The sequence below is a fragment of the Vanacampus margaritifer genome, chromosome 15 (genome assembly GCF_051991255.1).
Source record: "Vanacampus margaritifer isolate UIUO_Vmar chromosome 15, RoL_Vmar_1.0, whole genome shotgun sequence".
NCBI lineage: Eukaryota > Metazoa > Chordata > Actinopteri > Syngnathiformes > Syngnathidae > Vanacampus > Vanacampus margaritifer.
The window spans coordinates 20,690,658-20,718,240 of record NC_135446.1 but is presented as its reverse complement, the minus strand read 5'-3'; the positions used below and the strand labels follow the sequence as shown (position 1 = coordinate 20,718,240).

General features: G+C 43.8%; 1 protein-coding gene across 3 annotated transcripts in view; it reads left to right on the top strand.

Moving 5' to 3' along the window:
* The window catches only part of LOC144035331 (peroxisomal succinyl-coenzyme A thioesterase-like), a 116,408-nt gene that overhangs the window by 15,382 nt on the left and 73,443 nt on the right, over positions 1-27,583 (top strand). For 2 of the 3 annotated variants that reach the window (XM_077544937.1, XM_077544941.1), the window contains exon 3: positions 7,937-8,012. The exons of the other annotated variant lie outside the window; for it this stretch is intronic. The gene's annotated coding sequence lies outside the window, so the exon portion shown is untranslated. The remainder of the gene's footprint in view (positions 1-7,936; positions 8,013-27,583) is intronic. 3 annotated transcript variants of the gene reach the window in all.

Sequence of the window (27,583 nt, the reverse complement as noted above, 5' to 3'; positions counted from 1 at the left end):
GAAGGTTCCTAACTAAAGATTCACAAGTTAGGGCCCTCGTAACTAACAAATCAATGTAAAAAACACAACCCAAAAAATGACTACTTTCTTATGAACCATTTTGTTGTGTTTTTGATTCATTGATACATTTATGCAGTGGTACCTTGACTTAAAAGGGCTCCATTTTAAGATTTCTTTAAGTTACAAACCGAGCCCTCAAAAGAACCAAGTGACGGTCACGGGGCTTTTTTTGCATCATCAAACAAACCCGACGGTTCTTCTGTCAGCCTGAGAACCAAAACAATAGAAGACATCGCACACTTTTTTCCTTTCTCACACTTGGAGTGGTGTTGACACTCCAAACTGGCCACGCTGAGCAAGCGGCCCGCACGGCCAAACTGCCGCGCTAGCGACGTTTGAACCGGTTTGCCGTCTTTCCCTTCACCCCCACCGGCCCCCTCGTGGGAACGACGTTCCGCGGATGTGGCAGGTTTTTTTTTGCGTACGCCGGGATGGAACCAAGGAAGTTTCCATAGACATGTGCAAACATTTTATTAGCTCTTGCATTTTAGCTTAGCCGGCTGCTTTTTCATTTCATTGCTTTATTTGAGCTTTTTATCAAACTAAATGTTTTTTAAGACTTTTATCAAGTGGATTAAGAAATGTGATTCTTTACTTTAATTCCCGCAAAACAACTGTCATGAACCCAAACATTTTCACTCATTTTATGTTAAACATTTGAAATGATCATTTATTCAGGATCATGTTTAAATGCATATTTTGACTAAATTGATTTTTTCCCCACAAGAGGAAGCACTTCATTTCATATTTCAGCGGTCTCTCACTATTTCCTAGTTCACTTATTGCAGATTTTTATTTGCGTCCATTTATGCTGCTATTTTTGTCCTTTTTTTTGGTAATATTTGAGTAATTTGTTTTTCATTAAACACAATATATTCTATATTTTTATCAAAATATAGAATAAATAAAATTAAGAAATTTAAAAAATGTTGAGTGTTAGCGTCTCATCACTGGTAAGCTATTTTTAGAACAGACCACAGTAAGGCGTGTGTCTCCCCCCCAAAAAAAAAAAAACTTCAGTGCACTGCAGGAGAAGTACAAAAACAAGTTAATTGAAGGCAATTAAGTTCAACATGGCTCTGCAACATGAGCTCATTAAGGTGATGGAGTTGAAGAAGAAAAAAAAACCTTCTACGTCTACTTTGCGGAAATTCACCTTTTGGGCGTGGAACATATCACCGAAAAGTGAGGGAACACTGTCCCTGTAAAATAAAAAAAAGATTTATATCTATTATCTCTGTAGAACTTAATGCTTGGAAAAATACTCCCACACTTGTCTCTCAGTCATGATGTATTGCTCAATATACTTCCTTGACACCAATTTTGTATTTTGCTATTTGGGCTGGGCTTTGGAGGTTTTTTTTGAGCGTTGGAGAAAAAATAGAAAATACACTTGAAAGCTGCAAATTGGTGAATTTTTCAATGAATAGCCAACTATGTTATACATCAAGTGAAGTAAATGTACTTTGGTTGCAAGCTTTTGTCTGACTTAGGTCATCTTATGTACACAGAACATTCCGGTATGTTGTGATTGCGTCTGACATGTTTTCTGTCGACACGCTTGCGCTAACAAATGTGGCATCACACCTTTACGGACAGTAAGTTTCACCTATTGCCCCGCCCCTCCTCCTGCCATCCTGTCAATCATGTGTCAGCGTCACAACGCCGACTCGTTCCCCCCTCGCACAAACCCAAACAAACATTTATGCGCTCGCCGTTTCCAGGAATGCCGACCGGTTTCCTTGTCGTCGACATCATGACAGACGGGAGTCGCGCTAGCTCATTAGCGTAATCCTGCAATTAGTCACTGGTGACTTGCTGCTTAACTCGTATTCCACTAATGCAATATTAACCGGAATACCATGTTTAGACCAGTGGGGCTGCATAGAACATATTATTGAAAAAATAATAATAATTGTGTGTGTGTGTGTGTGTGGGGGTGGCGGGGGTTGACTTCCACGTTGTGCAGAAAATAAATGCAAAAATAAATAAATAAATATGCAGCCTCAAAAGCCTCCTTTTAACATTGCACTTCCATCAAGTTCAAGTGCATCACTCGGTGCTCGGCTAGCTTTAGCATTAGCCTCGTTAGCCCGACCAAGGTAAATCTGCTGGCTTTTGATGAGCTCTGTCACAGAACAATGTGGATTTCTTCATGTACATTAACCTTGACTTATGAAATTAATTAAAAATGCGACTGAGCTCATAACTCAATGTACTCGTATCTCAAATTATGAGTGACACGAGATACTGGGCAGATGTTGTTGGCATGAGGTGTCGAGTACTGGAGTACCTGCGCTCATCGGAACTATTTTTGGATCTCGGAAAAACCTTTAGAGGCTAAAATCCGTGTGAAATGGAATATTTGTGCGTGTGGCACATCTGTTGGCGCTGCGTGTGTGTGTGTGTGTGTGTGTGGGTGAGAAGTTTGCAAACGTGCGTCAGGCTCCCAACCACCACACCTATTTTTAGAGCCCTGCCAGCGTAAAGCAATAATGTGACTGGTGGAAAAAAGAGGCACACCTTGTAGCCGGCGACCAATCACTTCCTCCTCCATCGTCCATGCACAGATCAGTATGTTTAGGTTTTAATACATACAGGAAGGGAGTTTCAAAAAAACACTTAATAGCATTTTTTTCGGATTGCGCAAAAGTGTTTTCCTGCTAGTACTCTAGTTAGCAAGTTAGCATGTTTGCGTCGCCAAATTGTCCATGGATTTTGTCAAGCATTGTTTTTTGTATTTTCAAAATAAAGCTTCAGGCCAGGATGCACACGGGTGGAGTTTGTGAAAAACAAAAAAACAAAGAAAAAAACTGTGTTTTTCAAGCCACAACTTCCGCCCGTGTTCGGCACGTCAGCCCCCTCCTACGCCGCAGCTCGCTGCACTAGGAATCATTTCAAGCGCTTCAGCCTTTTCAAAGAAGAAGTCCGCTTCCTCAACAGGAAGTCGTGGCGTCAGCTAAAAGAAAATCCAGGGAAAAAAAGTAGTCGGGCATTTATTTTCATGTATGATTGTAAATGTAGCTAGAACAGGAACAACCTCCACCTCCAAAATAGAACAAACAGTATCCACATTTTTCATCTTGCCTTTGACAGCAGCCTGTTTAGGTAACAAACTAGTCAGGACTTGAATTGAATCATCCTTGAAAAAATAACTAGAACAGAATCAAAAATAATACTAAAAGTACAGTAGCCAATGAGACAGCCTCTATTTGCTTTGAAGGCAGGCCCGTTTAGGCAGCAAACTCATCAGGAATTGAATGAAATCAAATTTAAGATTGTAAATAACCACCTTGAGAATAGTGAATGTATGTATTCCAACTCTTCGTTTGCTTTGATGGCAGCCCATTTAGGCAGCAAACTATTGTGGTCTTTGAATACAGGACACCCCAACTCCAAAATAGAGTAGCCTAAATAATTATGGTCGTGACTTCACCATGAAATAACATCATTTTCTTTACTTTTTCTCCATCATTTGCTTAACAAACATTTGACACACACTGAGTACTTGTTTATACCCGACTTGGCAGTTTGTGTGTGTGTGTGCGCGCATGCGTGCGTGTGTGTGTGGCAGAAAAAAAAAGAAAAAGAAAAATAATACCACTATCAGTCCCTGCTGGTTGATATTTCATTTACCAGCAGGGATTGTGCTGCCGTGCCCCTTAAACACCGCCTCCCACCACCACCAGGCCCATCACTTCTCCGCCACCACCTCAGCCTTGGCGTCCATCAGTAGCCCCCTCGCCCCCATGGCCCCCCCTGCAGGTGATAACAGATTAAAGCTATTCCATTTCATGCCTCAGGCTCCCAAATACAATCCATGTGCACGAGGGCTCCTCTGGGCCCTGTGCACCCCCCCCCCAAACAACCCCGCCCCCCCAACCACCCCCGTCGCTTCTTCAAACCCTTGTGCCCTAGCGGGTTGCGGCCGCACCAGTCCATTGGGTTAAGCCGCCAAGACGGAGGCCATTGCGGGAAATGACTCTGTGTGTGTGTGTGTGTGTGTGTGTGTGTGTGTGTGTGTGTGTGTGCGTGTGTGTGTAATAGGGTTATGTCAGCTTAGATGGGTCTGTGTGCTGTATTTAACAGCCTTCTCCTTTTCACTTATTAAACTTGTGAAAGTATCTCAAGTATAATTGTGGCCTCGTGAGCACGTGTGCTAAAATGCTTAGCTGGCAGCCCGTTTAGGCAGCAAACTAGCTTGGAATGAGTATTTAATTTCTGATTGCAAATATAGTCGTCATAGGACTGCCCACTTTCAAACGAGTCTGGTGTGTCTTTATTTCAACTTGCTTGCTTTGATGGCAACCTGTTGAGGCAGCAAACGATATGAGAATTGAATTCTAATACACAAATATAAATACAGCCGGAATACAATAGCCTACTACTAAAGTGCATGTATTGTATTGTAGACTTTTTTTTTGCTTAGCCAGCCCATTTAGGCAGCAAGTTATACATTAATGTAGACAATTAATGTAAATGAATTCATGATAAATTGTTTATAGTTATAAAATAAAATGGGCTCTGCACTGCTTACCAACTCTTGCTTGCTTTGATGGCAGCCTGTTTAGGCATCAAACTAATCCAAAAATTTAATTTAATTAAATTTAGGATTAAAAATAAAGTTTGAGCACTACAACCCACCTCCTAAAAAATGTGTATTTCATACAACTCTTGTTTGCTTTGGTGGCTGCTCGTTTAGGCAGAAATCTAACTGGCAATTAATGATTTTCTTGTTAATGTAGCTCATTTAGACAGCAAACTAGTTCTTTCTTTAATTGAAATTTCACTCATTAAACCTGTGAACACATGATTGTGACTCAGTGAGACTGTGCGCTAAAGCTGACCCCCCCTCCCCCCCAAAAAAAAACCCCTCACCCCCTCCCCGCATCCGACGTCTTGTTCCTTGGAGCCAGGAAGTGTCCGGCGAACTGCTTCGCCGCCCACATTCCTGCGCTCACAGCAGCGGGAGCGTCTGAGAGGGAAATGAGAGAAATCGAACCCACAACACTTCCTCAAACGTGGGCTTCCTGGACGCAGAAAAAAAGGACCCCCGCCTCCATCAACCACAACCCAAATAGAGCTTGTACAGCATTCTAACTTGTATGATTCCAGCTGGAAACGCCAAAGTGCACGTAAATTTCTGTCTTTTTTATTTAGTTGATGGCTGCTAATTTAGTCAGGATACTCGTCGGGCATGACTGAATAGTGCCCCCATTTGATTGAAACTGACACTGTTATGCTTATTGATTACAATAAGTATTATAAATCGACTTGTTTCAGCTGGATTAGTCGTCGGAATTGCTCTTATCATGACTGCATAAATCACAGCCCGTTTAGGCGGCCAACTGGTTGAATCCATCCAAACACCCAAATAGAGTATGTAAGGTATTTGAATTGAACTTATTTAAACACCAAACATGTCAGTAATTTCTGGTGTTTATTTGCTTTGAGGGCAACCCGTTTAAGCGGCAAGTTTGTTGAAATCTCTCCACTCTTACACCCAAATGCAGTTCTTGCATTTGCAGTATGTCCAACTGTGCTGATTTCAGCCGGATAAGTTGCACCCCACACCTCACTATAATTAGTTTGTTTTGATGGCATCCCGTTTAGGCACCAAGTATGTTGAAATCCATTAACCGCAAATAGTTGTATTTTCCAACATTGCTTATTTCAGCTGATAAAGTCCAACATACCAAATCTTGCCTTAATTTAGATTTTTTTTCTGTTGATGACAGCCTGTTTAGGCAGCAACCTTTTCGTGCTTGAATGAGTAATGCCGCCATTTGGACACCACACAAATGTTTCATTGATCCAATTTTACACCATTGCCAACGTTCTAATCGAATAATCGTGCCTGATGGGTAGCTTTATGGATTTAAATGGCAGTTTGAGTGTGCGTTTGTTGCACTTCGCTTTAAAAAAAAAAAAAAAAACCTCCATCAAACCTATTTTCTGCTTGTCGCAAATTCTCTCCGCAACCCCGTGAGAAGGTTAAAAATTCCCTCTGCAAATGAGAAGCGGCGATTAACGGCTGCGTCTACGCGTTACATAGAGAATCGGCATCGGCGACAAGTCGTATGACAAATATACATTTAGCGGCAAAGCCCGGATCATCTGCGATTATTCCTTCTTTTCGCCCATTTTCGCACATTCAAGAGGAAGTGCTTCTCTCTTCTTTATTGTACGAGCAAAAAGTTCAGGCAGCACCAAATTTATTTGGAAATCCGCGAGTGCGCGCGGCTTAGCCGGACTCTTTGCACACAAACAGACCTTGATGTTGGATTGGGACGTGTAACTGATTCAAGGAAACGGCCAAGTGGAGATTGCTGCGGCGTATCTGGACGCCGCACATGGGAGGCGGCTGTTGCGAGTCGGCTTCGTCTCGTGCGTCGCCGGCCCGCGATAAACCGGATTAGCGGATTATTAGAGGAGGTGTGTAAGCGCGCCGTTTGTGTTGCGCTGGCAAACGCGTTCCCTTCCTCAAAATTGTCTATTTCACATCAATGCAGCCACTTCCGCAGGAGAAATTCGAGCGACTCGTCGATCGGTCGACTTTTGGATTCCTCTTCGATGTTTAAAGCTACGAGACAACTCATCGCCAGTCACGTGTCGAACCGATCCGAGTTGTCTTTACGACTCCACATTGTACCGCAAGTTTGAAGTAGACTCATTTTGTTACTTGGCGGTGTTGCCAACTCCCCAGTGAGGAAAGTAGCTATTGGCTGTCCTGAAGTCGCTAAATGACATCATTGCCTAATTTGCATAATTGTCAATTTGCATGTAATAGTAATGGATGCAGTAGGAGGGAGGAATAACACCGTGGGAAAGGCAAAAAGTGAGTCAAAAACACCCTAAAGAACACCAGAAAAAAGTCGCTTTTGACAAAAAAAAAAGTTGCCAGATTTAGTGAGAAAGTCGCCAAGTTGGCAACACTGACTGATGATTACAAATTTGGGCATTTTGTCTTCCAAGTGGCCACTAAAATGCTTTTGTTTGTTTGTGTCTAGCCGGTCTGTCAAAATGTCTTCACATGAAACACGTCAGTGGTGCTAAAAGGTTTAGGGACTGCTGTTTCTTGAGTAAAAATATCAATGATGTCATCGATTAATCAACTTTGCCTCTACTTTCATTCCATTCCATTATAGTTGACTGGGAAAAAATCTTTAATCATTCAGACCCTAATCTATATGAATATGAAATAATGTATCCATTATTTCAAATGTGTCAGGATGATATATATTTTTTTTAAAAGTATATTTTGCTGCTGTGCACTGCTGGAACTAACAACATGGGTGGGAGCAGCAAAGCGCTAGTTTAGTTGCTAATTGTTAACGTGTGGTTGCTATATTCAACAATTTTTACCATTTTCAAAAAGCAATTTCAATTCCTGCTAAGAAACTGAAAATAATCGTGGAAGGAATAGAGTCATGTGTTTATCGCTTGGCACCATCTTGTGGCATCTTGGTGCCAAGGAACTACATTGGAGTGAACTCAAGAGTTTCATTAAGACAAAAGTAGTGCTTTGCTCGGCATCTTGTAGCACATTTTTTATTCTCTGCTGGTTATTGTTGTTTTATTGTACTGCTGCGGTGTCCTTGGGTGCCCAAAAAGATGCCTTTAAATAAAATGAATTATTATTATTATTATTATTATTATTAGCCAACTGTAAAGATTTGCTCGATGTAATCAGTAGATATAAAGATCACGTTTTGTTTTGATCGTCGTCTGAAAACGATCCAGGTCAGATTTTTTTTTTTTTGCGGGGGAAAAAAAAAACGGAGATTTTTTTTTTAAAAGCTGTATCAGCGAGCTCTACATGAAAATGAAGTCATTAGCCTAACGCCCTCCCCTCGTTTTTTCCTCGCGCTTTCAGATCTCACCCCTGTCGACGCAGCGGGCAATTTCCACGAGGACGCGAGAAGAAAGCGCGGGGAGGCGTCGATGAGCAGGTAATGGAGGCTGATGAAAGCGCCGGTGTGAAATGCGCCATCGCAAGATGTGACGGGGAAGAAAGGGAAAAGCCACGGGGGGGGGGACACGCCTCCGCCGTCATCAGCGCAAGCTAACCACCAAGCGCTTCAATCACTTCCACGTTGACATTTTTGTCGTTACACTCCTAAGTTTTCGCCCTCTTTGTGTGCATTTCAACTTATCGAAAACGCACTTTTTAAGCTTTCCAATACCAAAATGTCCACTAGCTTAATGCTAGCGCAATGCACGCGCTAACAAATTAGCATTGATGTTGCGGCGACCGCATCAAATCCAACAAAACAAAAATCAAACACCAAAATGTTGCTGCCGCTGTGGCTTTCCGTATTCAGATAATTAGATGCGTGACTGTCCGATATTAAACGTTGTTCTTAAAACTGGCTTTTAAATGAAAACAAGTACAGTTAAAACACGCGTACTCGCACGCAAACCAGACTGTCAGTTGGTGGTCTGTCCCGTCTGTGTGGCGTGTACAGGTGTGCGTGTGTGCGTCTAATGACACCACAAAACGACAGCTGCGCGCCAAAGGCGGTGGCGGCGGCGGCGGCGGCGGTGTTTCCTCTCCACTTTTTCACCCAACGCCACTCGAGGAGGAGAACTCGGTGGTCGTGTGGAAGTGCGCGCCGAGCAGGTGCACAAAGGAGGCATTAGGAAGTTATTTGTGTCGCCCGTGTTCACTTTTCAACCGAGCACGCCGCACTGTTTATCGGCGCCGCGACAAAGGCCGGATTAGGGCGCCGTAATCCCTTTATGGATGTCACCTGTCATCTTGTCCTAATCGCCCGGGAAAACTTTAACCCCGCCGCCGCTATCTCCATCTTGAACGCGTCTGCCGAGACACCTGCGTGAAACAAAATGGCGGCAAGGCCTGAGTCATGAATAATCCAGCGTCATCGGCGGCAAAAAGGCTCTTACCGGCTTCCTTATCTACTAAACGCATGTGTGTGTTGATTTCACGAAGGAATAATTGGATTATTGAGATTATTCAAGTTTGACTCCTTTGATCTAAACTTATCTGGTGACGAGGTGTCTTTTATTACCTCCACCAAAGACTTTTGTTTGCGTCAAACTTCCTGTCTGCACTTTTGGGCGGTTGACCTATTTTTTTTTATTATCGTCTTTTATTTTTAACACATAAATAAAGGTAAAATGTGCGTTCACTAATGTTGTTGACTGGCTTCTGATTGGCCAGAAATAAACTTCTAGTTAGTGGTTTTAGCACCACTTCATTTTTCTTTTCATGTTTTTTTTTCAAAAGAGATTGTTTCAAATATTTGAGCTCCTTTTTCCATTTTTGTTGACTTTCTTCCGGCTAAAACTGACTCTTGGTTTTAGCGCCACCTGTTGATTTGGCATGTTAATGTTTGTGTTTTGTGATGTTTTTTTTTCCCTCCAGTTCCCGTTTTTGTTGTCTTTTCCTCAAGTGACTTTCTTCCTGCTTCTGATTGGCCCAAAATGGACTCATTCTGTGGTTCTCGGCCCACCTGTTGCTTTGGCGTGCTCTTGTCTGTTTGAAATAGATTTGACATGTTTTGAACCTGTTTTTACCATTGTTGCGACTTTCTTCACGTTTCTGACTGGCTGTCGTGTCCAGGAGGAAGTTTTGGGCACGCAGACAGGAAGTAGAGTTGATGCTTTTTTTTTTTTTCTTCCTTTTATCAGTGGCGTCCATCTCGCAGCGATGATGGATGCACGTGTGCGTAATGCGGGCCGCAGCTGGCCATTAGTCAATTATGAAATTGAATCGTAACAATTATGAGAAGCCATAACGATTAACGCCGCATTTCCTCTTTTCATTCAGCCTTGATGATTTTTGCAGAGGGGCCTAACTTCCTTATCTCTGCCCCCCCCCCCAACCCCCACCCATCCCAACTACCCCGCTTCGTCTTTCCCAAGCCTCGTATTCCAACTTTCCATCACTTTCTCCCGCCTGCTGCACTTCTTTAAAAGTAGATCTCATTAGGCTTGTCTGGCCCCCACATCACATTAAGCCCCGCCATCCCCCCCCCCCCCTCAACCCCTCGGTTCTGGTTCTGCCCGGCCTGAGCGCTGATCCGGGCCAGCCACTGAGGAATCTGATAGGGATAAACCAATTTGCGGTGCACACAAACATCCCGGCAGGCGCACGCCCCCGCCTCGGCCCCCGGCCCCCCCCCTCGCAACCCGGCCCGGCTCCCACCGCTCATTTAAGATGACGTTCGGAGAGGCCGGCAATTAAGTTTTAATTAGGTGGGCTAATTATTGCCGGCCAGGAAGTATCAGACGCCAGGATGATTGTTCTCTGGCCTGCGGAGGAGGAGGAGATCGGACCTAATGGGGGTGTGAGGAGGCAGGCGGGGGTTGGAGGGGGGGGGGGGTGCTCTCCTCTTACACCCGCACATACACACACATTCCTCCCACACACATTAACACTGACTTTAACCTTCAGTCTCAAAAACTTTCCTACTTTGTTCAAATGAAAATAAGAAACTCGATCAAACACATTTTTTTAATTTAAATTTTCTTCTTGTTTTTTTTTTTGTATTTTAGTAGTTAATGACCACTTAACACTCAATCACTCATTTGACGTCAAATTATGAATGAACTTGTTTTTCCTATTATATATGTAATTTTAAGGAAAAATACTGTATCAGCAGAAATACTGTATTATTGGGATACAAAATTAGGCTACATCAGACTATAAAATTGTGTCTGTATTTGTTACGTTTTTACCTCAAACTATTAATTAAATAAAAAAATGATGCCAAGTTTTCTAATATATTTTGTCCTTTTTTAACTGACAAAAATGAAAGAAAAAAATATTAAAATAAAGCGTTTTTAGTAGTATTTCGTATTCTGGTTATAATATTTTTTAATGGGAAAATAGTTAAAAAAAAATTATTTTTGTTATTGAAATATATTGATAACTCAATTTTTCATTTTTTTAACATAATTACAAAAAAAATCTATTTTTTAAATCTTTAATGTTAAAAAACAGATACCACAAAAATCCTTGACAACAAGCGTTTGTATAACAGTGAAGTTTTAGTGTCCCCTCCATTAAAATCAACAGTCGTTTTCTAAACTGCCGGCGACAAAAGTGACTACACCCCTATGTGAAAATGTCCCAATTGGGCCCAATGAGCCATTTTCCCACCCTGTTGTTATGTGAATCGTTAGTGTTACAAGGTCTCAGGTGGGAATGGGGAGCAGATGTGCTCAATTGGCTGTTATTGCTGACACACACTCATTGTTGACGTAGCGTGATGTAACAAAATCAAACAGCGGCATTAAAGCCCATCACCATGGAACCCCTCCCCACCACCATAGACTCTATTAGTAAGGAGGGGGGTTAAGGGTGCGAGGGAATGGTTGCCCCGACGCCCCTGACAGCGTCCTTATCAGCGCCTCGCACCGAGCTCTTGCCGCGGCCGACCATCAGTGATGTCAGCGAGCTAATCTGCCGGCCAATTAAAAAGCAGAGATGTGCGGCTGCCAACGGCGTCCGTCTCATCGCATTCCAGGGAAAACGCCGCCTGCTTTCCCCGCCTTTTTGCTCCCGTCCAGATAAAGATTGCCGGGATGGGCACAGCCTGATGAGCTTGGGGGCCCTGAGGTGAGCTTGCTGGGGGTGCGAGGGGTTTATTCGCTATATGTGTCTGCACGTGTGTTTGTAGTGAGAACGAGTGATGTGTGTGTGGACGATCTTAAACGCTGCCAGCCGACAAAGGAAGCCAAAAAGGCCTTAAGGAATAAAATGCAATTAGGTCGAAATTCACAAGAAGCCTGTAGTGGGCGCTGCACCTTATCACCAAGGTTATTTTAGCTAACAAAAACGAACAAAATAACTAAAACAAAAATTCAAGAAACCTTTTTCATTAATGAAAAAAAAAAAAAAAACGAAAATGTTTTAAAAAAAATTTAAAACTAACTGAAACTACATTTTGCGTATAATTGTAGAGAAAATGTCCTTCGTTTTAGTCTTTGGCAATTCAGCAGCCAATAGAAAAGCACCGTCTGATGACATCACTCATTTCCAAAAATCAAGCCATCATTTCAGTCACCTTCGTTTTCTTTGGCTGTTGCAGTGTAGTTTACTGCCACCTACAGGACTGGAATAGAACAATATCTATCGGAAATTACATAAATTAACACAAAATCAATTTATTGTTTGAAATTTTTTGTTGTTGTTGTCATGCGGTTTACTGCCATCTACAGGACGGGAGTGTTACATCATCTGTCAGAATTGTAGTCGGTCTGTCAAAAACGAACCCTGTCTCTCATTCAGTCCCGAAATTCCTAACCCAGCGCTTAACCCAAATTGACCTCAAGCCCAGGGATTGTCAATAAAAATTCCAAGGCAAATCTTCAAATCTCAAAATGTTTGAAAAACGGTCTGATTGGCTATTACTGTAGTTGTGAATAGACTGTAGCTGCCTACACACACAGTCTGTGACCTGCGACTTGTTCTGGACCCGGCCCGCCATTTGCAGATACCCGCTCGAGGTGTACCTTCCACTTGTAATCCAGTAAGGGCCGTTTGTGTAGGCCTGTGATGTTTCTTGACCTGGTTGGTGGTTCGAGGGAGTGCGGGGAGTGTTTAGCGGCCGGAGTGTGGCTTGATGGGATGAGTGGTGGTCCTGTGGTGAAAGAGGTGGTCAGTTCGTGACCTGGTCAGGAATGCGGCGGCGGCTCCCTGGACTTTGCACCAGCAGGAAACTCGAAACCGCAAGTAGAAAAGGCCCGTCAGTCACCTCTGGGCCTTTGCTGGGGAGGCCTGTCGCTCACACGCACACACACACACACACACACACACACGCACGGCAAAATGAAGTCTTGACTCTCAAAAAGAGGTCTGGACTTGCGGGCCCACCAAAATGTCCCCACAAGGACAAGTCTGTACCTACAAAGATTGTTAAACCGGGAATATGGGCCCCATAATGTAACAAAAACACACACACACACACACACATCTTACATGTAGCGGCAAAGGAGTCACTGAACAGAATTTCATGTCAGAACTTAAGAAGCAAAGATGACAAGTGTGTGTGTGTGTGGGGGGGGTTGTTAAGGTCCGCCATGCTGAGATGGGAGCAAACAGAGTTGACAGCTTCCTTCCTCATGGTAAACATTGCAGCGCCACTTAGACACGGGTCAGGGACAAGAACCAAGAAGAAGTCCTACTACCACCCCTACCCCTTGCACCCCTGCCCCTCCCTCTACCTCACCCCTCCTTCTCACCCACCTCAAGAGGGGGATGTACAAACCTCTCCAACAAACCTTTAGCACCACTTGAAGGTTCTAGCTGGCGTTCTAATCCAGAACCCTTTAACACTTGCACACACACACAAGAAAAATGATGTTCATATTTTGTACGTTTCGGTTCACGTCGCTCAAATTATTGCTGACAAATATCAAAATGGCTCAAATTAGACCGGATGAGTATTTCAGGGTTTTGCTTGGTCTGGAATGGAACATTTTAAATGCCACTTGACTAGTTAGTTACACTCACATCGTCCAATCCCTAACCCTAATGTAAAACTCTAGTTTGAAACCCCAACCCTAATTGGAAACCCTAGTTTGAAACCCTAACCCTATTTTGAAACCCTATTTTGAAACCCTATTTTGAAACCCTATTTTGAAACCCTAACCCTAATGTAAAACCCTAGGGTTTGAAATTAGGGTTAGTGTTTCAAACTAGGGTTTGAAATTAGGGTTAGTGTTTCAAACTAGGGTTTTACATTAGGGTTAGGGTTTCAAACTAGGGTTTCAAATTAGGGTTAGGGTTCCAAACTAGGCTTTCAAATTAGGGTTAGGGTTCCAAACTAGGGTTTTACATTAGGGTTTCAAACTAGGGTTTCAAATTAGGGTTAGGGTTTCAAACTAGGGTTTTACATTAGGGTTAGGGTTTCAAACTAGGGTTTCAAACTAAGGTTTTACATTAGGGTTTCAAACTAAGGTTTTACATTAGGGTTTCAAACTAGGGTTTTACATTAGGGTTTCAAATTAGGGTTAGCGTTTCAAATTAGGGTTAGGGTTTCAAACTAGGGTTTCAAATTAGGGTTAGGGTTTCAAATTAGGGTTAGGGTTTCAAATTAGGGTTTCAAATTAGGGTTAGGGTTTCAAACTAGGGTTTCAAATTAGGGTTAGGGTTTCAAACTAGGGTTTCAAATTAGGGTTAGGGTTTCAAACTAGGGTTTTACATTAGGGTTAGGGTTTCAAACTAGGGTTTTATATTAGGGTTTCAAAATAGGGTTTTACTTTAGGGTTAGGGTTTCAAACTCGGTAGTTTGAAACTCCAACCCTAATTTGAAACCCTAATGTAAAACCCTAGTCAAAATCAGTCAAAAGGCTTAAATCAGCTGGCACCCACATGTTCTCTTTTCTGAAAATGCTTGGCAGTCAAAGAGCTAGTGAACCGAAACATACAAAATATGAACAGCATTTTTCTTGTGTGTGTTAAAGGGTTCTGGATTAGAACGCCAGCTAGAACCTTACTTACTTGGAAAGCCTGTACTGGGGGAAATCCAATGGCAACGCAGCAGAAACATCCATGTCAAAATTTAGCAGTAATAAATTTAATAATAATCCATATATTTGTGGAGACTGAGGTCAAGTTTTATTTTACAATTTTAAAAATGTGCAGAATTTGTTCTTCATTGTCATTGTATGTTACTTCATATGAAAAGAAAAATGCACTTGGCTGTCACCAACGCCTTCCAAATGCAATTATGTCATCTAGTGGCAGAAAAAATGCGCTCAACAAAAATCAATATCACACGTTTTTTTTACAGTACAGTACTTTTTTCAGTTTTATGAATTATTATGAAATAACTATCAATGACTAAAAACACAGCCATATTTCTATTAGTTTAACTTTTTTTCACTTTTATATTAACAAGAGTATGAAAACTTAGAAAAAAATATTTTATTATGCATTTCTTTGTATATTTAGAACAGATATAAAATTTGCGATTAATCTTGATTTAACTATTGAAATCATGCGATTATTGAGATTAAAAATTGTAATCGCCTGACACCGCTAATTTTTTAAATTATTATTATTATTATTTACAACCCACTACTACGTAAGTCGACTCGTGCACACACTAAAGTCACTTTATTAGGGAAACCGAGCTGAAACAAATAAGGCCAGATTCAACGCTAAAATTCAACGTGTATCCTGTCTGCCATCTTAAAACATATCACACACACACACACACACACACACACACACACACACACACACACACGCCATTTGCCTTATTGATGTGTGCGTGCGTGCAGAAAAGATGTTGACACCAGCCAATTTTGTGAAGGCACTAATCTCACAAGTGTGCGTTTCTCACTTCCCTGCATATCATTACTCATGACACACACATACACACTATTATTCTCTGCAAGAAGTACACACACTTTCATTGGGGCTGCAGGATTAAAAGGAAATGAGAGGCAGGCATGAACAAAAGACATTTTTTGTAAGTGTGTGCGTGTGTTTAATGCTGGCAAAACGTCAGCCAGCCAGCTTAATTTTGCACAACCCCCCCCCTTAACAGCCACCTCCTTTTCCCCTTCCCCAAGCGTGGCCACCACACTAAAACAGGTAATACACACACACACACTCCTCCTCAATGTACTGCCGTGTGTGTGTGTGTGTGTGTGTGTTCAGTTACACGCTGGAGAGGGTTGCTATGGCAGAACAAGAGGGAACACGTCTCCATGCAGGCAGGTGCCACCAACAGTTTTGGTGGCAGTCCAATTTGGTGGCATTGTTTTCATCTACCGTGTGCGCGCGTGTTTGGTACCTCCACGCCAAATGCATTCAAGCACGCCATCTTTTTTTTGCAAGAGAGCGTTCCCAAGCATACAGTTGTCCGAAATGTCTTGACGGAATCCAAAATGGACTTCCTGCCATTTTGTTTTGGAGTGCCTTCATTCGACCCCAAATTGCCATCGTGGGCTTTTTTGTTTTTCTGACCAGAAAAGAAACTTCCCCAAAATATTGCTGACGGACAATTAAGACGAAAGGCTCTCGTCCAGTGGCGTCCCAATCCCACATCTCTCCGGATGACTGCCATTAGGCCAGAGGACACTCCGAGGTCACACGCCAAAGTGCCGCCACTTGTTTTCCGATGTGGGATGAGGAAATCAAAGCGGGAGTTAATTCCCGCCGGCGCGGGAATGTAATGACTTGGCCTGCTGAGCTGAGACGGAACGCGTCTCCCAAGGTGTCGTGGATGGCAGCCTTGAGAGAAAAGGTGTACGCAGGCAGAGGTTTCTTATCCTAATGAATGAGGAGCCTTTCATCAGGGGTCCTTATTGAGTCACGGCGGCCCACAAAAGGTCTTTCTTCTTTGCCGAGTGCGCCCAACATTTCTTACACTTACTTCCTGCTCCTATCTGGGAGTGCCTGCTCTGCTATTCATCTATTCCCGTCGCATCTCGCCTCGTGCCGGCCGGGCCATCTTTTCACCGAGAACCCAAGCCCCCCCCCCCGCTCCCTCCACCTCGCGCCTCGCTAGGGGAGCTCATTCTTAGCCCCACAAAAAACGTCCGTCACGGATTGCCTCGCCGCCGTCCGCCTGTGAATTAGCCGTGTGATTACACTGAGCTCCAGTCGCTGCTCGGATTAGCGCCGGCTCCCGCTCGGGCCCTCTGATTTCGGAGAAGCCCGGGGCCCGGCGGGGGACTGGGCGGCGAGCGCGCGCTAGCGGGCTAACGGTTGCCGCAGAGCCGCGTGACGAGGCGATGGGGAAAGGCCAGCCAGATAGCGACGCTGCCAGGAAGCCGCTGCGAGGACGACGTCGGGGATCACATTTGGGAGATGCAAGAAGATCCTTCTGAGAGCTAAACTTGGTCTTTGTTTGCATCATGCGGTGGCGAAATGTCAGTGGGTGCGTCAAGGCATCATCTCTACCCTAGGGATCTTCTTATGGCTGAAGTTTTAACCTTCAACCTAGGACTTGGAGGCTGAAATGTTATAGGTTTAGAAAGTTAGCTTTTTGCTCAAAAACCTGTTGAGGGAAAGAAATTAAAATCTACAATCTTGTATCCTACCAAACTCCAAGTGTCTTTCCCAGGTCAAAAAAGGTAGATGGATGTTCCTGCCTGAACTACGGTCCAAACACAATCCTTCAGATAGTTCTAGACTTCACTAGTCCGGTTTCCATCCGTTTGTTTCAAAAATTTGAAGCGAATTTACTGAAAATACGATACGATACGATATACTTTTATTTTCCCCGTGGGGAACTTTTTCCTGGACTCCGTCCAGCTGCAGTTTACAGTAAAGAGAAAACAACAGAATAGAAGAGATAAAATTAAATAAATAAGAAGTGCAGCAATAAGTAGAAGACTTCTCAGAAGTCTTCACAGGAGTATACATGTGTAGAGAAGTACATTGCACACACCCATATACACACACACACACACACTCCTATATATTTATCTCTTTGACTGCCAGACGTTTTCAGAAAAGGGATGCCGTGGGTGCCAGCCGATTTAAGCATCTTGACTGATCTTTCAAGGTCCATAGAAAATTATGTGTTTGGACTATGGAAACACACATACTACCAAATGAAAGATTGGACTCTCATCTTTCATCTTTCTACCTTATTCTGTTTTTCAGTAATCAACAATAGAAAATGGTTAGTTTCGCCTCTATTTTGAAACAAACGTCTTTTAACGTCTTTGGCACTCCTCCCTAGGATTTTACTAAACGTTATTTAACGTTTTTGGCAGTCAAAGAGTTAAATATATATATATATATATATATATATATATATATATATATACACACACACATGAGTATGTACACAACATTGCACCAGATATATTTATCTTATTGCACTGAGTTAATGTCGGTTGTTAAGCAGTTTGATGGATGTCGGCAGGAATGAGTTCTTGTAGCGGTTCAGCCTGGTTCTGGGGGCCCTGAATCTCCTGCCGGAAGGCAGTAGCTGGGACTCATGATGCAGAATGTGAGTCGGGCCATTAACAATTTTCTGTGCCAGTCCGGCGACGGACCGCTCATAAAGCATCTGTAGGGAAGGATGATTCCTGACCCCCATGACCTTCACGGCAGTCCGCACCAGACCGGCAATCTGTGACCTTGACTGCACAGTCAGGTTTGCCGTATGTAAATGCGCAAAACGGACGTGCGACTTATGCCTGTTTGCATCTGTTCTTCCGCTTGTGCAAGAGAGATAACCGGGTCCGGTTCATTCCCTTCTCTAAACCCTCAAACAACTAAGAAGAATGTCTGCGTTGGATCAAACTTTGTGGAAGACCACACGACCAGTTGAGTCCCTCCAAAATTACCAGAAAAGTGCCTGCACTAAAGTCATGTTCTCCATTGTTGTTTTTAGCCAAAGGCTAACGATAGCTAACCGGGTAGCTAACCGTCCACGCGTTTGTTGACCTACTATTTACTATCAATGCCAACAAAGCATTGAAACTATGTGGTAATATAAATTCATTCTTACCCTGCTTGACAGGAACAATGTCCCAAAACTTTGGTTTTGCTGACAACCGGTTGAAGTGAGTAAAGCGTGAGGTGTCTTTCTCGGACTTCTGTTTGCAGCAGACAGCGACGTGCGTTTCCTTTGTTTTTGGGCAGCATTGCACGGTGAGCGAGCGACGATACCCTTCACTAAAGAAATTAAAGCCCCCTCTATCGGCGTCTTGAAAATACCTGAGTGAGAAATCGCAAGGAAGATCTGACAACGTTGCCATTACTGTGTATGCAATTGAGCTCATCTTGACCGGTCAATGTCGGAGGGGGGGTGGGCTGCTCGTCCCGTTGAGTCGGCGGGGAGGGGCGTGCCACGGTAAGGTCGATTCTTAACTCTTTGACTGCCAAAAACGTTAAATAACGTTTAGTAAAATCCTATGGAGGAGTGCCAAAGACGTTAAAAGACGTTTGTTTCAAAACAGAGGTGAAACTAACCATTTTCTATTGTTGATTACTGAAAAACAGAATAAGGTAGAAACAAACTTTTTTTTTCTGATGAAAGATGAGAGTCCAATCTTTCATTTGGTAGTATGTGTGTTTCCATAGTCCAAACACATAATTTTCTGTGGACCTTGAAAGATCAGTCAAAAATGCTTAAATCGGCTGGCATCCATGGCATCCCTTTTCTGAAAACGTCTGGCAGTCAAAGAGTTAAGTCTTTTTACAGGCCTTCAAATCTAGCACTCTCCTTTGTGGGTTCGAGACCTATTGTAAGAACCCTTATGTGTCCCTCAAAGACCCTAATGTACCTTCAGGCAATTATTACCCGCATTTGCCTTTGCGTTGCCCAAAAATACTTTGGCATGTTTTCCAAATGGTCAATCTAAGGGCTATCACGATTGGAACTTCGATTTCTGGTCGGTTGGGAAATTGCGGGAGAAGAAAGCGAGCATGTGAGGAGCAGCCTCAGGATGACTTGAAAGCCCCCCATGGTCGGGATAATGAAGCAGTAAAAAGAAAATCGAGAGCGGACAAGTCGTAAAGCCAAAAAGCAGCAAATGGTCCTGAATGCGTGCGAGCGATTATTAAGCTTTGCTGCGCTAGCGTACAATAAAGATAGCGACTTATGACTGAGACCTGTTTTTTTTTTTTTTATGTGCTTTGCGAGAACGAGCGTGGATCCATTTGGAAGCGGCGTTGATTACCTTGCGCAATTTGATTTTTGTGAAATCTAAGCAGAATTTTTAATGCTACGCGGCGGCGGCGGCGGCGGCGCTCAATAACGTGACTGATAAGCGACAGTGCAATGGCCCGTGTAAATCTGTGACTGAAGACATGGCGGTTATCTCGCCGCCCTTACATCCTCCCTCTCGCTGTTCCCTCCTGGCTTTTTTTTTTTTTTTCTTCTCTCCTTCTGCCGGTGTCTCATAGCAACGCGGTCGTACGCGCCGATGGCCGGCGTTGGCCATCCTCATCCTCTGGATCGATCGGACCTGCGGATGCATTTTTATCTGCCGTTTCCGCTTCTTGTTGTCCTTTCTCATAAAAAGCAGATAAAGCACGCTTCATTAGAAGGCTCGGTGTGTGTTTGTTGTGCTGCCTTTGATGCCGCTTGGTTACTAATAATGTTAAAAAGACACACGCGCGCGTACGGGACGAGATAAGGCGGATGCATTATTTAACATGGTGGACTAATGGGCCAGATTGTCCCCGCAACAATTGAATAACATCAGCAGATAAGAGCGAGCCTCGTAAAGGATGGGCCTGCCTGCGGAAGCAAAGATAGCGCCGGGCCATGCCCACCAGCAGCAGGGGGCCACAAAACACCAAAGTGGCTGGCTGGGGTCTGCGGCGCGCAAGTATTGACAGCAGAAGAAGAAGCAAGCGCTGAAATCAATACGGCTGCTCGCTATTAATCGGCTATCTTTGACTTTTCGTGCTAATGGCCGCAGTCATCTGCTAAAGTGGCTTTCAAGTGCTTAGAGGGCACATGATAGCATCTTATCAGCCGGCCAGGATGGGGTCTCGCGCCGCAACCTTCTTGTCCACATCAAGCTACCCGGGAGACTTGGCGGGCTTCACTTCGCGTGTCCTTCAACGCAAATTTCCCCGTTGCCTTCTACTCATCTTGCTTTTCATTCTCACCTTCCACTTCTTCTCTTCCTTCTCCTTTCTTTTCTTCATCTTCTGGTTTTCCTTTTTCTGCTCCTTCCTCGATTTTCTCCTTCTTCTTGTCCCTAACCACCTCCTTCTTTTTCTTCTTCTTCTTTGTCATCCTCCCCCACGTTCATTTCCCTCTCTTTCTCCACTTTGTGTCTTTGCTTCTCCTTTGCCTTTTGCTATTCCTCTTGCTTCTTTCCCTTTATGTCCTTCTTCTCATCCTCATCCTCTGGCAGGTGTCCATGTTCAGGTCCTGGTACCTGACGGACTCGGTCCACCCTGCTGGGAATATGAGGGATCCCGTGTTTGGGTGCCAGGCACTGGCAGCAGGCCCGACTCACTGATCCCTTTGGATGCCTTCCACTGGCTGTGGTCCCTGCAAGCCCCCCTCCGAGCCCCCCCCCCCCCCCCTCCACCCAGCAGCCTGCGTCTCATGTAAGGCAATGACAAACTTCCTCCTGTTCCCCAACGACACTTTTCATCTCCATCGGGAAGTGAGCGTTGGTGTACAAACCTTTTCTCCGAGGACCGCATACCGAAAAATGCAAGGATGCGAGCAAGGGCCTCTGACATTCTTCAGCTTGAAGTCACAAAACGCACTAAATGCGATCCTTCATTTTAGATTCAAATAGTTAAGAACCAAAAAGAGCGATCTCTACTAAGCTGTCAATCTTGAAAGCGGTGCCCGCCATTTTTGCTTCTGAAATGGATTTATCTTTATTCACTGGGGGAAATGTTGTTGCCTTTTTAGTTTCTTTGCGTCTTTGCTGGAGGCAGAATCCTTGCATCTCCAAGAGACTGCGTTTCGGGAAAATCAAAAAGGTACCATGTTCACATCATTCAAGATCGTTCAGTCAACATAACACCACTCGAAAGCCATCCTTAATCAAATCACTCATTTCGCTCGCTAACATCCGATCAGACAAAAACCAAACGACCGTTGATCACATCATCTTCTCAAGCTCTTTTTCAAGAGAGCCATGAGTGATGTCATTAAAAAAAAAAAATAGAAGAAGCAAACTTACCAAAGCATTAGCAAGACGCTGACCCAAATGCATCTAACTTGTTTTCATTCATGATTCTCTAATGAACGTTCCGACTTTGAATCTTGAGGTGACGTAATGCTGCACGGCGCCCGCGGATTGTTATACGATATTTCTCAAATCGTTCAAGCGCCCAAAAGTGTTGATCAACTTGTTCTCAAGACATTTTAAACACTTTAAATTGATTAATAATACGTAAAAACAACAGAGGACGCCGGGGCGGACTCATAGTGGTTTTGGGAAAAGTGACCATATTTGGACTTACAATGTTTCCTTATAACAGCAACAATATCGAGAAAATCTCTACGTACAACCAATTTATTGTTAATAGTGGTTGTTGTAGATGTCAGGGGTTTGACATCCCCCCCCCCCTCACCCCCTCCAGAAACACATACTTTTTTCCCCTTTTTTTTTCCTGTAGCATATGTTATGGCCCTTGGGCCGTAAATTGAACACCCTTCTATAGATTAATACCGATTAGCCCAAAAGTACAATCACCCCACCCACTAAAGAACCCCCCCCCCCCCCACCACCACCACCACCTTCAATGGAGGCCCAATGTTTGGCCACCGCCTTCAGAAGTACGCCTCCTTTTCTATTGTCTCGGGAGGCTTTAGCGGCGAGCTGAGTGACGTGTAAAAAAGCCCCTCCGCCCTCCGGACCCCCCCCCCCCCCTCTAATGAAAATGTTTTAAATCTGTGTGCCCGTATCAACTATTTGGGATTATCCAATATCTTTACAAATACAGCTGATTATCCCATTAAGCTGAACTCTGGCTATAAATAGTTTTAATGCTGATGTCGATTTGTGGGGGCTGTCGAGGGGATAAGTGTTTCTTTTTTATTCTTATTATTTTTTATTATCAGGCCCCTCAATCCCCAGCCGAAACACTCGCAAGGCTGTGTTGGAGCGCCTGTGGTCCTTTCTGTGCATGCTGAATATTGGACACTAATACCATTCTGCCTTCATTTCTTTCTTCTTCTTCTTTTTTTTTTTTTTTTTTTTTTTTTTGGGTACGTCTCACCTCCAGAGGAAAAAGTCCGGCAGAGGACTTCTTTTATCCGCACTCTCTTCTTCATTCTATTGCATTTATTCATATTCAGCAGTCAATCATTTGTGTGGCTGGCGAGGCAGCAGGCAGGCAGAGAGAGAAATCCGGAGATTGCAGATGGAAGTGCTATTTTTTTTTCATGTTCTTATCCTCGCGCATTTGAAGCGGCGATGTGGAAAAGCGCTGGGAGCACCGCTTTACATAGTGGCGCCCCCCCACCCCCCCATCGCAACCCCCCCCCCCCCCCCTCATCAAAAGCCGCCAATCGGGCCTAAATCAGCATGCAAAATGCCACTCAACCCTGTAGCCTTTATTAAAGTTTGCAGGGACTCAATTTGAGATAGCGATCGTTCCTATTAAAAAGCCAAATGTAAGATAGTTTTTTTTCCCTCTAAATCTCAGAGTGGAATGGAATTGTTAATCAGCATAGGCTGATGTGATTTCTCTGTCACAAATCCTGCCCTGGGCTCAGTGGCGCACCAGCTTTACCGTAACTTCGGGCTTAGCAGTCGCCACGGAAACCAGGGGGGGAGGAGTCGCATCGTGTGTGTGTGTGTGTGTGTGTATGATTTGGGGGGGGGGGGGGGGGTGTAGGTTGTGACAGGGTAGGGTGGGAGGAGGCGATGTTGGCTTAGCCCCCCCCCCCGCCCGCCTCCTCCCCTCGATCTCCACCAGCAGCTTCTTGACAACAAGGCCTTGATTGAACAGGAGGACACCAAATGGCCGACCTGTGACCACTTTGTCTTTGCACTTCCTTGTTCGCTGTGCGGGGGCCGGAGCGAGGTGTGAAATTGGGGGTCTTAACAGGATGAGAAGGGGCCGCTTGGCCTCCGTCCTACATGGCACGGCCCACTGTCGGGGGGCTGAGCCATGGACCCTTTGCCCCCTCCCCCCAAAGTCCCCCGAAAAGCCAAAATTCTCTGCTTCAGATTAACCTCCCGAAACGCACAAAAACACACAAAATATCAGGTTGCTGTCCGATTTAAAACAAAAACAAACATGTCCGATTAAAAAAAAAAAAAAAAAAACATATTGAATGAGATGAATGGCAAGATGCACAAATACAAATGAAAACATGGAGCTTACATGAATGAACCACATGGCTCCTACCTCAGTTGCTAGGCCACACCCCTTAAAGGCATACATCAACACAAATACTCTAGTGTGTGTGCGTGCGTGCGCGCATGTGTATGTGAAAGCTTCATCTTAATTCCACTTTATAAAACCAATGTCTTTCGTTACATTACAGATGTCAGTCGATGAATTGCACGATTTGATTAATTAAATTGTGATTAATCGCCAATTAATCGCACATTTCTCAATTGTAAATGTACAATAAAAAGATAATTTTCATGTTTGGATGTGCATGTCCTGTAAACCTGTAAAACACAAAAACTAGCATAGCATAATGCTAACACACAATGTAAAACGTCATTGACGGGCTAACAAAAATTAGCTTCAGTTTTCACAAACCTTAAGAAATGAATTTACACGCACATAATTTGACAATAATGGCGTATATTCTTCCTACTCTGTGAAAAATTTGTCATATTAATGAAGTTCAGTTGCGACTTTATTCTTTTATTCCGTTTTACGACTTTATTCTTTTATTCCGTTTTACGACTGTGGACACGCATGCATCTCCTCCATGATGATGTCAGAGATCATTTGTAGATGATTGACAGCTTCGGCTTCTTAATCTTGCAATGCATTGTTGCCAGGGCGCATTTTTTATTTTTTATCATTGGCGAGGTGGCACGTGGCTAAAGCGTACATTTATTTTCTTAATTATCCCGCTGTGTGCGTTTGCAATCAGAGTTTTGACGACCTCGTCCATTAGCCGCCGCCGCTTCTGCAATTTCTGGGTGGCTAATTGAATGTGATTTTAATGGCGCGTGTGTAATCCAACGCTGCAGCTGCATGGCGAAGGTTGGATGTCAATGGGGGAATCATCATCATCATCATCATCGTCCAAGTTGTGTTTGTGATGTGCGCATCAATCACGACGAAAAATTGTGACATCACCACATTGTCGTGGCTAGCGTTTGAACAGCTAGACACCATTTTGCGACATCACTGCCACATGGTTGTTTTGTTTTGGAGGGTGGGCTACATTGTGGCTAGCTAAGGGTTAGCATTGATCGCTAGCTGTGGTATTGTTTGTGTAGAGCCTAATCCAGGTTCAGAAAGTAAAAACCCTGGCACAGTTTGGCTTTAGCCCCAGGTGTTAGCTAGCTCCCTAGCGACCTCCCAAGGTGCTTGTTTACCTGCTCGGATTAAGGGGCTAAAGCCGAACTGTGGCAGGGTTTCTACTTTCAGGTGCTAGCTAGCTAGCTCCCTAGCTAGCTCCCATGTTGTTTGTTTGCCTCAGATGCTAGCGTCTTAGCTAGCTCCCATGGTGCTGGTTTACCTGCTAGGGAGCTAGCTAGATAGATACCTAGCATTAGGGCCTAAAGCCAAACTGTTGCAGTTTTTTTTTTTTTTACTTTTCGGACCTGGATTTGCCACCTCTGGCTAGCACAACTGCTGTGGTGTTGTGACATCATCACCCTGCAGTTAGCTCTTAATAGAGTTCGGGGGATGGAGGGAGTATATACGATATTTTAGCTAGAGGTTTGGATTAATCAATAATTTATCATATTTCAGATTAATCGACACCAAATCTTTGGAATTTCAGCCTCTCAATATGAAATATTCTCCGTTTTCTGTAATCTGCCATGAAACCTGTCTGATTATTTTTGTTGAATCACAACATCTGCTTTGCTACTTTGGGAAACAATTATCAACATTTTCTGCATATTATCTGATGGAAGTTATGTACCAAAGCAGTCAGTGAATCCTAATCAATTTATGTCCATTTGAAATTATAAAAATAATGGACAGATTAACGAGGTAGTTTGACTTTTTTGCGTGAATGATGTAGGCCTCTGTAGGTCATTTGAATGGATTGTTGTTGTTTGTCAATGGCAGGTTGCAGTGTTGAAGCGTTTCTAATATTTTCCTTTAGCGACATGAAAGTGTGCGCTTTAGCATGCCGGGTCCATCTCGCATCTTTTGTCTCAGCTCGGAAGGCAAACACACGCACACACGCGACTCCCCGCCTGGGGGAAAAAGTCTTTGGGCGCATTTCCTCCTCGGTATGATATGTTTACCAAATACCTGTTTAGAATGCGGCGGCGATGGCGGCGGCGGCGGCCGCGCGTGTGCGGTGGCGGCGCGCGCGCTCCCCTCCGGCCCCCGCCGTAAATGTGGGTATTATTTGTCAGGCCTGGCAGTGTCTCCAGGCTGCTTCAGAGAGATACAAGGAGGCGAGTGATAAGGAGAGCATCAGAAGGGCAGTTAATTGCCTGCAGTCTCCGGGAGCCGGGGAATATTTAAAATCTATGGGATTAAAGGCAGATTAAAAAGTGCAGAAGCAGTGGGCCCAATGGCGCTTAAAGATTGCAATCAGCAAGGGTAATGGGAGGAGGGAGGGGGGGAGGGAGGGAGTAGGTTGGGAAAACATGAACCAATGGGGTGGGGGGCGGGGGGCAAATGACAGATAGGAAATTTAGACGCCCCGGGTTCCATCTTGTAAGCACGATTCATCTACGTGTAAATCGCTTTTTTTTCCCTGCTCATCGTCGGAGGCCGGCGACGCTCGGCTAGGCGTTCTTATCGCACCATCGGCGAATTAAAAAGCGCCGCTTTCGCCCCTGCGACGATTAAGAAGCGTGATTTGAAGACGGCACCAAAATATGACTAATAAAAAAAAAAAAAAAAAAGGCTACGCGGTCCAAAATGTGCGCAAAACGCTGGAAAAATTGTCACGTCATACGAGCTAATGAGTTTATCTTGGACCTTTTTTAAGAAAGGGGCAAGATCCCTAATTGTTTCTTATCTAAACCTCAGCGTGTAATCCTGTTAATGACCACACCAAAAACATTGTATTCTTCAAAAAATATATTTTCATGCAAAAATATCGTATCAGACAGTCTAGCCAGCGCTAGCATGCTAATGATCTTATCACGTACTTTCATCATTTTTTCAGAAGGGCAAAATCTCAAATTGTTCCTAATCTAATCTACAGCAGGTAATCCTGTTGATGGGCACACCAAGTATTATTTTAAATGTCAAGTCAGCTGCAGAGCTAACATGTTAATGAGTTTAGGTTTAAGGTTATCATTATAAACAAATATTTTGGCACTTTTACTTTACAAAATCCACCATTGTTCCTAATCTAATCTACAGAAAATAATCCTCCTAATAATCCTAATGCCCACACCAAAAATTAATTTCTTCCAAAAATATTTTGTCAATTCAGCTGCTCGAAACAGGACCAAAGCTAACATGCTAACAATGTTGTTTTTTCAAGAATGAGCGAAAAACTTGGGCAAAAAAAAAACTGAACTTGGACCTCTCCAAAGTTAGTTCCTGCAGTCTAAACACAAAATAATCCACCAGAGCTAACGTGCCATCTTGCACGATTATTTTTTTTTTTTTAAAAGACGTGCAAAAATCCACAATTGTTTCCAATCTAATCCACAGGCGGCGTCATCAAAATCTGCTAAAGAAAAATATATGTTTAAAAAAACAACAACATTTTGCCGTCGTCATCTATTCCGCCCTTTCAAGAGGTTTGCCTTTGGTGGAAAGATTAGCCTTATAAATTATGCATGGCGGTAATCCTAGGCGGCGATAGAATCTTCGGCGTGTTGCAGGGGGGCATCGCCGCCGCCGCCGCCGCTATAAATATGAAACAGATGTTGGTGACATTTGAAGAAAGTCCAATTGGACCCACCAACCCACCCCACCACCAAACCTTATCGCCATCACAACCCCTCCCTCCTGCCGTCCCTGCTGTTTAAT